The sequence below is a fragment of the Acinonyx jubatus genome, chromosome C2, assembly GCF_027475565.1.
Source record: "Acinonyx jubatus isolate Ajub_Pintada_27869175 chromosome C2, VMU_Ajub_asm_v1.0, whole genome shotgun sequence".
In the NCBI taxonomy this organism is placed as follows: Eukaryota; Metazoa; Chordata; class Mammalia; order Carnivora; family Felidae; genus Acinonyx; species Acinonyx jubatus.
In genome coordinates this window covers 75,806,614-75,821,004 of record NC_069384.1, presented here as the reverse complement: position 1 = coordinate 75,821,004, position 14,391 = coordinate 75,806,614, and the positions used below count along the sequence as shown (strand labels likewise).

The 14,391-nt window shown below is 35.4% G+C and overlaps 1 non-coding gene across 2 annotated transcripts in view; it reads left to right on the top strand.

Moving 5' to 3' along the window:
- The window catches only part of LOC106968043 (uncharacterized), a 204,289-nt gene that overhangs the window by 183,632 nt on the left and 6,266 nt on the right, over nt 1-14,391 (top strand). Inside the window, exon 5 of one of the 2 annotated variants that reach the window (XR_008297744.1) lies at nt 4,787-4,815. The exons of the other annotated variant lie outside the window; for it this stretch is intronic. This is a non-coding gene — a transcript (uncharacterized LOC106968043). The remainder of the gene's footprint in view (nt 1-4,786; nt 4,816-14,391) is intronic. 2 annotated transcript variants of the gene reach the window in all.

The following is a 14,391-nucleotide window of genomic DNA, read 5'->3' as shown; positions in this document are numbered from 1 at the left end:
AATATAGAAAAGGATATATGTCATGATCAAGCGGAATTTATGTCAGGAGGGCAAGGTTATAAGTCACTAGGGAGTGAGAGGTTGAAGGTGTGTAAATTGGCAAAGAGGGTCAAGAGGTACGGTCTTCTAGCCATAAAATAAATGTTATGGCTATGTAATGTATAGTTAATAGTACTATACTGCATATTTATAAGTTGCCAAGAGAATAAAACTTGAAAGTTCTCATCACAAGAAAAAAAATTATGATTTTTATGGAGATCAATGGTAATTACTGTGGTGATCATTTCATAGTGTACATGAATATCGAATCGTTACACTGCATACTTGAAACTAATACGATGTTATATGTCAGTTATACCTCAACAAGAAAATTAGATGGAAATACATTTAACAAAGTATATACAAGATTTATATGCCTTTTACAACAAAAACAATTGTTAAGAAAAATCAATATCTAAATAAAAGGAAAGTATACTATGTTTACAGATCAAAATATTTCATACTGTTAAGATGTCACATTTCCTCAAATTTACCTTAAAAATTCAATGAAATCCTAATAAAATCCCAGCAAGCTCTTTTGTACACATTGACAAGCTGATCCTAAACTTTTTTATGGCAATGTAAAAGATCTAGAATAGCCAAAAGGATTTTGAAAAACTTCTGAAAGTAAACAAAAGAGAAAATTTTTTTTTCAAACTTGACTGAGAGAATGATTTCTCAGGGCACAAAAAAAAAATGATCCATTAAAAAAAAATGGCTGATTGGATTTAATCAAATTAAAAATACTCTGTGAAAGAACATGTTATGCGAATGAAAACAGAAGTCACAAAGTGGAAAAAAATTGCAAAACACAAATCTTATAAAATTCTTGTGTCCAGACCTATGAGGACTCTCACAACTACATATTAAGCAAAAAATATGAACAGACACTTTACCAAAAATATATGAATGGGAAATAAATACAAGAAAAGATTTTCTACATCATTAGTCAACAGGAAAATACAAATTAAAATACCATGACAGGGGTGCCAGGGTGGCTCAGTAGGGTAAGTATCTGACTCTTGATTTCAGCTCAGGTCATGATCTCACAATTCATGAGTTTGAGCCCTGCCTTGAGCTCTGTGCTGACAGCATGGAGTCTGCTTGAGATTTGCTGTCTCCCTTTCTCTCTGCCTCTCTCTCAAAAATAAATAAACATTTAAAAAAATTACAGTGAGATACCAGTATACATTTATTAGAATGGCTAAATTTTTGAAAACAGCAATGAATGTCAAAAGCTAGAAAGGATGCTGAACAACTGGAACTCTCATACATATCTGGTAAGAATGCAAAATGGCAGAACCACTTTGGAAGTCAGTTTAGCTGTTTCCTAATAAGTTAAACATAAACATACCACATGATTTAGGAATCTCATATATATGTATTTGTCCAAGAAAACTGAAAACATAAATATCAACTCAAGAGTCCTATGTTAATGTTTATGACAGCTTTATTCATAATTATCCCGGACTGAAAACTACCCAAATTTTCACCAACTGGTGAATGGATAAAAAAATTGTGGTACATCCATCCAATAGAACGCTCTCGTTAAAAGGAAACAAAGTGCTGATACATTTAGCAACATGGATAAATCACAGAAGCTTTATTCTAAGCGAAAGAAGCCAGACACCAAAGACTACATACTGTGTAATTTCCTACAGCCTCTGGAAAAGGCAAAATTATAGGGACAGAAGTCAAATCGGTGGTTACTAGGACCTGGGGGTTGGGGAGGGGGTTGACTCTAAAGAGGCATGAGGAAAATTTGGTGTGCAGGGGGTACATATAGTCTATATCTTGATTTTAGCGGAGGTTACATAACGTTTACATTTGTCAGAACTCCTAAAATTGTACATTTTAAAAGGTCGGATTTTGTGTGTATAAATAACACCCCAATAAACTTGAAAAAAAAATGTTAGGAAGTATCAGATTTTAATGCAAGTAAATCATGGCATTTGCTGTCATGATAATCTTTACCAAGCATCTCATTTGTATGTCTTTTAACACAGTTTTGAGGTTAAACAGTGTGCTGGGTCTTTTATCTATGCCCCAATCTCTTTTCCAATTGGGTTTGACCAAAGGTAAACACAACAGGAGATTATATTGAGGAAGCAGACTTAAATCTTGGTGTTTATTTCATAAATTCCCTCCCCTTTAGGTGACTCTTGACTGGTTGTATCCCTTGATGAAAGGTCACACTTCTTCTGCCAGGCAACTTTCTCTACCCAGATCTGTCTGTCTGTACTAACCTTTAACCCTGCAAGATTAGGGTTATCTGCCTATTATTGGTTTAGTCCAATAACAGGACTGCAATGTCCTTTCTGGTTCCTTTGCACTCTGCTCGCATTAAATTCTCCTCAAATTACTGTTTCAATGTACTGTCTCTTTACAGTCAGAATCCTGACAGAACAAGTCTCAACTCCTGATTCCATCACTTTTAAGCTGTGAGCACTTGGGCTATCCATTTCACATATTTGAGCTTTAGTTTTTTTCATCTGTTAAATATGAATAATAATACCTCTTCAGCAAGGTTGTCCTGCAGATTAAGTAATGATATACTAGCTGAAAAGTTTTCATGAATATCTTCTCCCTTTCTCATCTTAATCTCTCCCTTCTATCACTGGATAATATTCTCTTTCAATTTCTTCATATACTCTGGTTTCTACTCTGTCTTTCAAGGTAACAGAATTTCTCTGTCATGTATAAATGCATAAGTAATTTATATAAGGGTAGATAATATGCAGAATCCTGTGTAAATGGCTTAAATGTACCATGGTTATGTTCCTGGAATAAACTGTTGCTATTTCTACTGCTGCAGAACAGTTAAGTCAAACTTTTGAATTAGGTCAACAAAATCCACAAATAGGGTGGAATCTTTGGGCTGTTTAAGCAGGGACAGATCTGGAATAAATCAGCCACAGATATCACTTGTCAGCATGCTGAGGGAGGCATTTCAAATAAGGGTAGAAGGTACATCAAGAATATTGGCTTCTGGTAGCATTAGGATGCATCCATTAAATCTATATTGAGAGTTTTCCATCATGTGGATTCAAGCTAACATAATAGTTTTATGGCCGTAATGTCTAAACAAGGGTCCACAATTAGGCTGTATTTTTATCTTGACTTGTGAACTATCACTGCCAACTACTCAAATTTCAGGCTTGTTGAGACATATGTTATCCCTGGAAACCCTTCATAAAAAATAAAGCATTTTACTGTCCCACGAATTCACTGTGCTCCGGTCCGTTCCCACCTACATCCAAATCAACCATGTTATAGTTCCTACACTAGAGAGTAGTATTTTAAATGCTTTTTAAAGCAAAACCAAGAAGAACAAATTTATTTCTATTTGTGCAAAAACATGATCTGGTTTGGGTTATTTTTTTCTAGCTTTTTAAATAGTGAGACAGGATGAAGTTGTGGGAAAAGAACTGGATAAGGAATTAAGAAGATAGGTATTTGAAATCTGGCCCTGTTACTGCTTCCTAGCTGTGTGACCTCATAACATCACTTAATTTATCTAGCCTCAGTTTCTTTACCTGTCAAATGGGGATCTATCTAGTGCTGAACCAAATGAACTAATAATGAGCTAACACATAACTTATTACCTCTAGGATTTAAAAACTTATTTTTTTTTTTACAATCTGCATGTATAATGTTGTAAATGTGATTAGTAGGAAATGGAAAGGAAGAAAACATTCAGACAGAGGTAGGAATGTCTTGGTGAAAAAGAAATTAAAATCCTGGAGGACAGAGAAAGATAAGAATGAGTACAACGTCTGCATTTATAGCCCACATGTCACAGTTAAGTATTTATAGGTTTGTTGGTAACAACCTTCCCAGTATAGCAATGTTAATTATGAAGTAGCTGTCAGTTTCACTGACACAGAGCTGTGCACCTGACTGAGCCTGAAACTACTCACCATTTCCATAGATGATCGTTTAATGTAAGGGTCCAAAAAATATACCAATAAATCAGTTTGGGTTTCTGATTATAATCTCCCTAAATCTTACATTGAAATACCCTAGTGACTTTCTTTTGAAAAAATCTTACTGCATTTTATTTCCCAGATTTGATGTGTAATTATCCGAGCTAGACTAAAACCTCAGGAAGAAGTGATGGGTCTAAGGCTGAACACAATACTAAATGTATACTTAAATTTTCCAGAGCCCAAGCTCCTGTTGCTACTTAAATACCATGATCAAAGCAATAGATAAAATAGATGTGGAGAATAGGAGAGAGAAAGAGAAAGACTCAGAGAAAAAGAGTAAGAGAGAGGGTGAGGGGAGGAGAGATTGAAGAGAAGCTTGGGAAAACGTTCAGTGGAAAACCTAGAAATGATGTAAGAGAAAGCAAAGGCAGGGATTGGAGTAAGGGGTGTATAACTGAGACTATAAAAACTCAGAGAGAAAACTCACCATCAGGGCTGAGTTTGGAAGAAACTGCACAGACAGGATTCTAAAGTTAGAATCTCCTGATTTTTCACAAGGTAAGTTATATATAAAAGCTATGAGAAAAATTTAGGTTTTTTTTTTCTTTTAACTACTTTTTTTATTTTCACATACTTTTAAGATGTTTTGATTATATCCTGATCTTGAATGTTTTATGGTAATATTTATCTCTCTAAAATGAGTAGAAACTCTAAGAAGATATTTTTATAATACAAAATTAGGGTGGAGCTAATTGTAAGTTCAGACATTTCATATTTATCGATTAATTTTTGCTTTTGTTTTCCACTTTGAAACAAAGAGAAAGACAACTCAAGATAATGATTTTCTGTAAGTGTTAGTAGTCTTAATTTTGCTTTCATCAACGATGTCCAATATTATAAAATTTTTAAATGTATAAAAATGGTTGACTTTTAAAAACCTAGGTAGAAAGAAAAGGTTTTCTCTTATCTTTATTTCTATCAAAATTGGAGTCTAAGAAATATCCCTAAATTAATCAAGTTCCAGAGTCAATATTCTATATTCTTCAAACCTAAAATATCCTCTTTCTCTTCTTATAAAATTCAAACATACAAATATGATATTAGTACCAGTTTAGAATAGAGTTAAATCATATCTATTCTTTTGTATTTGAAGTGTGCTTGCTATTAAGTGATCAAATTGAGAGTTAATCTGAAACATATGTTTGAATTACATGTAAGAAATTTAAAATTTTGCTTCAGGGTGTGGTAATAGTGTATACTCAATAAATTCAGTTCTAATGAGGAATATTGCTCCTTCAAATTACACCTCTAGAGTCTATAGGTTAAGGAATGGGATAATTATTTGTTTCTAAGTTACCTTTTTAGAAATTAAATAATTTTAACAATAATTTATGATTATTTTGATGCCCATAGAAGCTATCAAATTGATATGTCTTCCCAAAAGCATCAGGTACAGTTTGTGTCTTCTCTTTATTTTGATACTGGCCTTCAGCCCTCTTACAGAATTTTTCTAAGGAAACTCTCCAATAGATATGAATAGAAGTCTCATTGTAAGTGAATTGCACTGTGATGTCACTCAATATGGTATTTAAAGTTGATATTTGTTTCTCTCCTTTTTTTCTCAGAGTTTTGAACTGATTCTTATATAATGAATCATGGGCAGTAGAGCAGCAGATCTGTTTATAGACCAGATTTGGGGGCCTCGAGATTATAATTTTAACTTCTTGTTCAAATACTTTCAATGATTTGAACCTTTGCTTAATAATATTAGATTAATTGAACTTGTCCCAAAGAAAAAGAACTCAAAGTAAGCAGTCCCAAAATATTGCCCCAACTCTGTCACTGTATAGTTTGTAACTTCAGACAAGCCTGGAGCACAGAGTAGGACTCAATTATATTCTGTTATTATGGAAAGAGACAAAAGGGCTGCAAGTGCCAGGGAGACTGAGTGGGAGAATGATGGAGGGAAGCTCCCACATCAGCCAGTTTTTCCTATAGTCAGGAATGAAGACTTGTGGTTAATCTTTACATATCACCTCATTTAATCTTCTTGCCGATATTTCATCTACTGAGATCGCTACCCACAGGACACCTTTTGCTTAGTTACTATGGTGCCATCAGAGGAATAGGAGCTTTGGGGTCAGGAGACCAGACTTCTAATCCCAGTCCTGACTTCAGCATCTTTCACTCAGCCTTCCTGGGGCTTCATTCTTTCCTCAGTAAAACTGGAGTTTGGGAGTTATTAAGATCGGGAGGTTATAAAAGATCCCAAGTTCCCTCCTAGCCCTGGATACCTCTCTATACAGGTCAACTCCCCTGTGTCTGAGATCTCTCTGATTAGAGCCTCTTGTAACTGAGCCCTCTCTCTTCTTTCTCCACATTGTTCTCAGGGTACCTTTGTGGAGCAGTGGTTAGCATTACCTGCCAGTAATTGCCTGGTGCCTTGGTTGGCTTGAACTGGTTATTGTCCAGCCTTTCCCTTACCAACATTCCATGACATCAGGCCTCTGCATGAGGCTGCTCCCACAGGAACAGCTCCTCTGCCATGCCTTACCCTGATCCCTCCTCTTCTTTGTCCATCTTAAATCTCTCCTTCATCTCCTCTCCCTTGGCCAAGTTCATTGTCTCTGAGCCTCACTCTCTCCATCTCTTGAGAGCATTAAATCCAACAGTTTCCAATGAGCATCCCCTCCCTTTCTAAAATTCTGTGTTCCTAGTGATACATAAGGCTGTAACCATGTGAAAAATGCACTTTTAAAATGTCATCCAGGCCATCACTGGCAACTTGGGCACTGACCCACCAAGTCAGAGCTGTGGTTCCCGTGGGACAATTTTGGTGGTTGCATTTCCCTGCAAGCTCTGACTTGTCTGTCCACGCCAGGGCTGGTAGAGGCTTCTCCTCTTCCTCTACCTCCTTTGCAGTCCATTTCTTCTCAGTTGTTCCCATGCTTGTGGAAGGTCTAGTTCCAGTAACAAGATCCTTCATTCCCATCATGCCCACAGTTCTTCTGCTTTTATGACATAGTCTGACTATGCTATACAGTCAGTATCACCAAAACCCTGTGAAAAATCATGATCCTAACAAGATAATTACAGATTTTTAAAAAGTCAATAAAGATCTCTTACGAACTGTAAAACAAAACGATGTATCATATAAAATTATATTAAAATTAAATTTAAAATTCACTTTTGTTAATATAATTAGAACTTGAATAATTATTTTTTGAGTATAATTTGGATTAATTCCCTTTCTTTTCTTCCCATTATGATATTCTGTTGTATGCTAATATTTTCATGGAAATATTTCATAGAAATATTGTTGCTGAAACTAATGGTAATGCATAATATGCTGTAACATCAAATGTTAGAGTGCTTGCCACGTCTAACTCTCTTCAGTAAAATTCCTTCCCTCACTCAATATTACCTTATTATAATTTATCTTCTACCACTTTGCCATAATTCTAGATTTCAGGTAACTTTGTTCCTTAAAATGAACAAGGGTAAAAAAGTATTTTTCATAACATAGAAAAGTACTAGGGCATATTTTGTGAAGTTGCCAGATTTAGAAGGCAATACAGGATAATGGCAGCTATTATTTGCATAATTAACTTGCGCTAGTCACTTTTATTATCTGTAATCCTTATAATAAACCTATAAAGTAAATCTTTGCCCCACATTCCTGATGAACATATGGAAACAGAGAGGCTAAGAAGCCAGCACAGTCAGGAGTCACAACCACGTTGGTGTAACTTAAGGGCCAACCTCTTTCTATTGGTCGACTTCATTGTATTAGAAAGTAGACGCACAGTCCCAGGCGTTAGGGCACCAGGATTCTAAAGTAACTCTGCTTGTCTCAGTACATCTATTTAAGAAAGCAAAATTATAATATTTTGCCTATATCTAACGTGACTGATGTGATAATGAAAGGAAGTAAATTAATTTCAAAATAATAAAGTACAATGCAAATGTTTAAAAAATGGTTATTTGCAACCATTGCACTTGAAAGAAACGGAAGCATTAAGAGTCTAGTGTTGCAGGAGGAAGTCCCTGGGCAGGGCAAGTGGTTGAGGGGGTCTCCAGGTTGACCAGGCTGTGAGCGACTGGAGGACAGGGAGAGTGTCTTACTCACATTTATATCTCCAGTGCTTGACATGTAATGTTTACCTAATAAATGCATCCTGTTGCATATTATAAAATTTATATTTTGGGACTTTCATGTACATTTTAGACCGTATTTTTTCATTGATTATATTGGCTAGTTTAATGTAATTAAAATGTAAATTAATATTTTTATTAAATATATGTAAGTACAAAATGGGCTAAAGGTAAAAGTGGTGGTAATAGCCTACAATATCCTGAGGCTTATATGTGTCATCTGTAACTGCATTTATCCAACTTTATCTTTTGAAAGCCTTTTTACACCAGGTAAAAATTCCCCATGTATTAGATGAACAAGCAGCATGTTTATGTGCAACTCTGCCAGTTTTTTCCTATCATAGTGTTAAAGATTCTTGTTTTTCTCATTATAAAGCATTGGAATTAAACAACAAATCCCCTTAGCAGAATTGTCTACAGTCATACCCTAAAGTTTTTTTCTGTTTCTGGGTGACATCATTTTATATCAAGAAACTTGCATTAATTCAGGGATCCAAGCACAAATTAAGATTTGATAAGGAAAAATCTTAAACTCTGCTGGAATAATTATTAGAGAATATTGATTCATGTTGCTTTCATTAGAATGAGAATCTGAGATGTGAAACATTAATGGACTAACTGGGACTCTGGCATAAACGTCTTCATATTTACTGTGGTTGTACAACTTAGGCAAATTTCTACCCTTCTCTAAGCTTCAGTTTCCTGTCAATAAAGCCAGGATGTTAATATCTGCTCTGCATTCCTATTTACCTACCACATAAGACTGTTTCATTCATTTCATTCAGCACACCATGTTGACTCTACATACTCTGTTACAGATACATACCCCTGCTTTTAAACAATGCAATCTTCCTTTAAAGTATCTTTGTAGGTTTCCATAAATTTTTGCAACAGACTAGTAGTATGATTGGCAATTCCAAATAAGCAAAAAGAGAGAGATTTAACAACAAAGTTTGAGATTTTCTAAAGTAGTAGTGTCTAAAAAAGAATGAAAATGGTGCCAAATAGAATAAAACCAATTAACACATGTATAGTGGGAAGTTATCATTCTTCCTGATTCATAGCATTCAGGAAAAGTCCTTTTAAAATTCAGGTGTCTGCCACATTAAGAACACCTCACCTGTAAGCATTTTACTTTATAAGCAATTTGTTTGGGAGATGGGAAAATGTTTTATACTTTTACAAATAGGTTATACTTGAAGGAGCATGAAACTGAGAGTCTGAAAATGTAAGTTGTTTTTCTGGATCTTCTTCTAACTGGCTCTGTGATTTTAGAAAATGTACTTCTGCCGACTGAAGAGCAATGAGAATGAGAGAGAACGTGTTTCTGATATTTTAATTAAAACAAAAAAAAGGGGGGAAATGTTAAAGCAGCCTCAATTTTCACGTTTCTAGCAGGATAATACTCAAAACATAGACCAAATTACTCATCACACAATTTACCGAAAATTACAACTTTCACAAAGAGAATCTCAAGTAAATGTCTAAGCAACATGACTATGTTTCTTAGATGTATTTTTGTGACGGCGATATAGATGATATATGTATTAGCTGACAGAAGCTATGATTTATAATTCAATTGCTTTTGGGGTGAAAATCCTCAGTGATTTTTAAGTCTCTTATTTATGAGGATGTGAAAGCAATTCTCTACTTCTAAAGTTCTAAGTGCCCAGTCACACTCAGCATTCTTGTTTGTGGGGCCAAATTCATCAGAGGCAGTGGAATTGAAGCTCCAATAAGGAAGAGACTTGCAACTCACCTGGTCTGAGTCTCTGCCTTGCAACAGGCAAGTGTCTCAAGCACATGATTATTTCACCCTTCAAAGAAAACTACTAGCAAACTTCTTTAACACTGTTCAAATATTGTCACTCACTGAAATATCAAGATTGTGTGCATGATGTCCAAGTGAAATATATCCTCTTGATCATTTAAAATAAGTGTTGCAGGGTGCCTGGGTGGCTCAGTCAGTTAAGCAGCTGACTTCAGCTCAGGTCATGATCTTGCAGTCTGTGAGTTCGAGCCCTGTGTCAGGATCTGTGCTGCCAGCTCAGACCCTGGAGCCCGCTTCGGATTCTGTGTCTTCCCTCTCTCTCTGCCCCTCCCCCCACTTGTGCTCTGTCTCTCAGAAATAAAGATTAATTTTTTTTTCTTAAATAAAATAAAATAAGTGTTGCTGATTGCCTTTATGAATGGTCCCAAATTTTCAGTTCCTTGTCTGGTTGCTGAGTATAAACTTTATGTCCCCTGGAAGGATTTTGGTTTCAGCAAAATTATAATCCCTTTGATACCGTGTAGTTAATCTTTTCACATTATTTTGCAGTTCACGAAATGTTTTCATGTGCAGTTTAGAGTTCCCACTGAAAAGTTTTTAGCTATCATAAAATAAGAATGAAAATGATATGGTGTTTTTTTTCATAAATAATTACATATCTTTATACATTTTTAGTAAATAACATTAAATGTAATATTAAACACACTTATTGCTCTTAATGGAAGCCCTAAACCAAATCCATAATGATTTATGCTATTTGTAAATTAATTTAAAAATTTTTAGTTAACTAAAATTAAAATTCTGTGAATTCATACAGTGAATTTCATTAGACAATTTTGACAATTTAGACATGTTATTCAAGGTCACCAGAGCAAGAAATAGCACAGTAAGGATGCTTCTCCTATCCTTCAAATCTAATTCTGGGTTGTTTCTTTGCCATCACAGAAATATTTTTCTGATGTTGTTGAATACCTATCTATTGACTGAAAGTTACATTTTTTAAAATATTGAGCATACTGGCTTAAACATGATGAAAAAAAGAAAAAAAAACCCAAGTAAACTCTTGGAAATACATAGATGTGCCATATTTCATCCATTCTGATGCACTTTTAACATCTCTGCAATTAGAGTGAGTCTTACCCTTGATAGCGTGTCATAATTTAATTGGTAGCAATTTTCTTTCAAAATACATGTATAAAATGGGATCTCTTACCATAAATGACATCTTAAAATGAAAGATTTGGAAACCCTGTCTTTTCAGCTAGAAATACTTTAAATTCAATAGGAGTATGTTTATGTCAAAAGCTACATGCAAGCTAGTGCATAGACTGGCTGACTTGAGGGACAGCAGAAAGGTTTTTCTAGCTAAACATGCACCACCTATTATTACCTACAATGTCTGCACTTGTACCAGAAAAGAGCCAGATTCACCAGCAGACTTTTAAAAAGCGGGAAGCAACATTAGAGGCCATTTAGACCAAACCCGTTTCACTCGGCCTAGAATGGAAAGGGTTTGCGCAAGCTATCTGGTCAAGCCAAGGCAGGGTCTGAGTCTCGCAAGTCTCTTCATTACAGTGCGCCACACAGTGTTAAGCATTGTCCCTGTTAGGCCCTCTTTTAAAATAAAAAATGATAGTCACTCTGTTATCTATTATTCCTGAAGCTTTTCTTTGTTATCAAAAGGGCTCAGTAGGTTAAGCATCGCACTCTTAATCTCAGTGCAGGTCTTGTCAGGCTCATGAGTCAGTGCAGGTCTTGATCTCAGGGTCATGAGTTCAAGACCTATTGTTGGGCTCTGTGCTGGGCATGGAGCTGACTTAAAAAAGAAAAAAAAAAAGGATGTGGGTGACTATAACTTGTGGAGTAGGGTATAGGGTACACTTGATCTTACTCTGTTTAGGTTCACTTAGGGCCAAGCTGACTCACCAATTACCTGGAAGACCACCATTATTTTCCAAGAAGACTGTGGGTGATGCTGTGGGCAGGCACATGTGGCCATTTCATGGTGTCAGAACTAGGGACCCTTTTCAACAAGCCCTATTAAATCTTACTTAAATGCCTGTGTTAGGCCAGAGTGGGAAGACAGGGTAAAAGAGATAGTTTGTAAGTCCTTTATTCCTTATCTCTAAGCCCTTTATTTTTAATGTTTGTTGAAGATAGTGGTGGGGTAAAGTCTATTTTTAATATTTGCAATCAAGTAAATAAAAATTTCCAAAGTTATCAAGGCTCACCCCCAAACTCAGTACTCTTGAGACTTTCTAATAGGTCTACTATCCATAAGTCAGACATTAATGACCAAGTCGCAGGTTGAAGAGAAATGTTCTTAATCACCTGAGTAGTCTGCTTGTTGTTGTTTTCAACACCAGCCCAGTTTAAAAGCTTTACCACAAAACGCATTCCATCAGATATTGACTCACGTAGTTTCTTCTTTCAGCTTAACCCTCTCATCCTAACACCTCCCCTCACTCTCATTTGCTTTCATTTTTTAGATCTATGCTTCTCAATCTTTCTTTGCCCCAGCCCACTTGAGAGACTTTTTTATCATAAAAATTATTCATTATAGCATCAGTTCTCAGTAATGCAAACATATGTCTTCATTTTAGCAGAATTCTCATTTAATTCTAGTTTAAATACAATTACATAATTTCTTTGCTACTGCATTTTCAGTTTTTATTATGTCAGTATGCACTCCCAATGTTCCTGTAGGGAATATACAATACGTGTTGCTTCTCAAACTTACATGTGACAGAACTTCACACCTTGCCCTCTCCACTGCCACTCCAGATACTGTTTCGAGGATCGCTTTGGGATATATAAGAAATTCTTATGTGTTGGAAAGTCTTTGAAACATAGATTAAGATGTTACACGATGTAAATGCTTGTTTATTCAGCAGTATTATTTAAAATGTGAGAATGCTGGACCCCTGGGTGGCTCGGTCAGTGAAGCATCTGACTCTTGATTTCAGCTCAGGTCATGATCTCATGGTAGTGAGATTGACCAGCATCAGGCTCTGCCCTAAGCATGAAGTCTACTTAAAATTCTCGTTCTCTTGGGGCATCTGGGTGGTTCTGTTGGTTAAGTGTCCAGCTCTTGATTTCGGCTCAGGTCATGATCTCACAGTTTGTGGGCTCTGCACTGACAGCATGGAGCCTGCTAGGGTTTCTCTCTCTCTCTCTCTCTCTCTCTCTCTCTCTCTCTCTGCTCCTCCTCTACTCTCTCTCTCTCTCTCTCAAAATAAAGAAACTTAAAAAAATTCATGTTAAAAATTCTCTCTCAAAAAAATAGTTAAAATGTGAAAATGCACAAACATAGCAGACCAATTGGCTAAAAATGAATGAAGTACACACCTAATTTTATAAAGCAGATTCCATGCTCACTCTTTTGAAGCTCCTCCCTAGCCAGAGGAATATCATTCAAAAATTACTCAATAAAAATTACTGAAAAATTTGCAAACATCTCCACTCTGGTGTATTCATACAATGACCATCCTTGAGTGCTCTTTCTGTGATTTGGAGTGTATATGGGGCCAACTAGATGTTTAAATCATAGGCTATATTTATCCACTATCAACAAAATAGGGAAATGGAACTGAACCTACTCTTTTTCTTCCCTCCCTATAATTTCCTCTATTTCTAATTTTGTGGCAATCAAGTTTCAACTAGTTAATCAAATGTCTTCTGTGTGGCAGGTGCCAGGGTGTTTATTTTCATTAGTGTCCCAACTGCCATATTTAGGAACTTGGCCTTTTGGTTAACTGGCTACAAGCATGGCTTTGAACCATTAAATGTGTGTATTTAAACTCAGCATTTATTTTTACATCTCCCTATCCAAATAATCAGGATGTGGTTATCTGTAAGATGATACAGTATGACTTTTTTCCTATATACACCCAAGCACAAAAATATATGCCTCACACACAGTCATCAATATTGTAAATGTCCATCATCCTGTGCCATTTATAATATTGCAGAGATGAAGAGAAACCTGGTTAGTAAAACATACATAAAAATAGTTAAAAGAAATCCACATGGAAAGGCTTATAAAATTGGGCAATTTCCCACTTTGTAACCTGTTTTTAACATGATAAAAAATGAGAAAGTAAAACATCACAATTGTAGTTTATCTTTGATTAAGAGAGCTATTTTTAAAAAATAAAGATATGCCAGAAATGTGAGGTCATTTTTAGAATACAATTAAGGTTTTGATATGTCTTCCTCTATGTTGAGGAAGGTTAAAGAGACAACAGCATAATTACAAGTAAAAAAATATGATTTGGTGGCAAATTTTCTAAAGAATAGGGGATGCATTTTTTTTTGGTATTTTTACCAGATAACTGTTACATTCTTTGTTATTTTTCTACTGTCTCAATTTAGAGACATAGACATGATTTATTGTTTTTTGATACTTATAAAAATACTCTGCTCAGATGTCAATTTGTCAGAAAGAGAACACAGAATTTACTGCCCCCTTTCAGAAAGGATAGAATATAGAGAAGT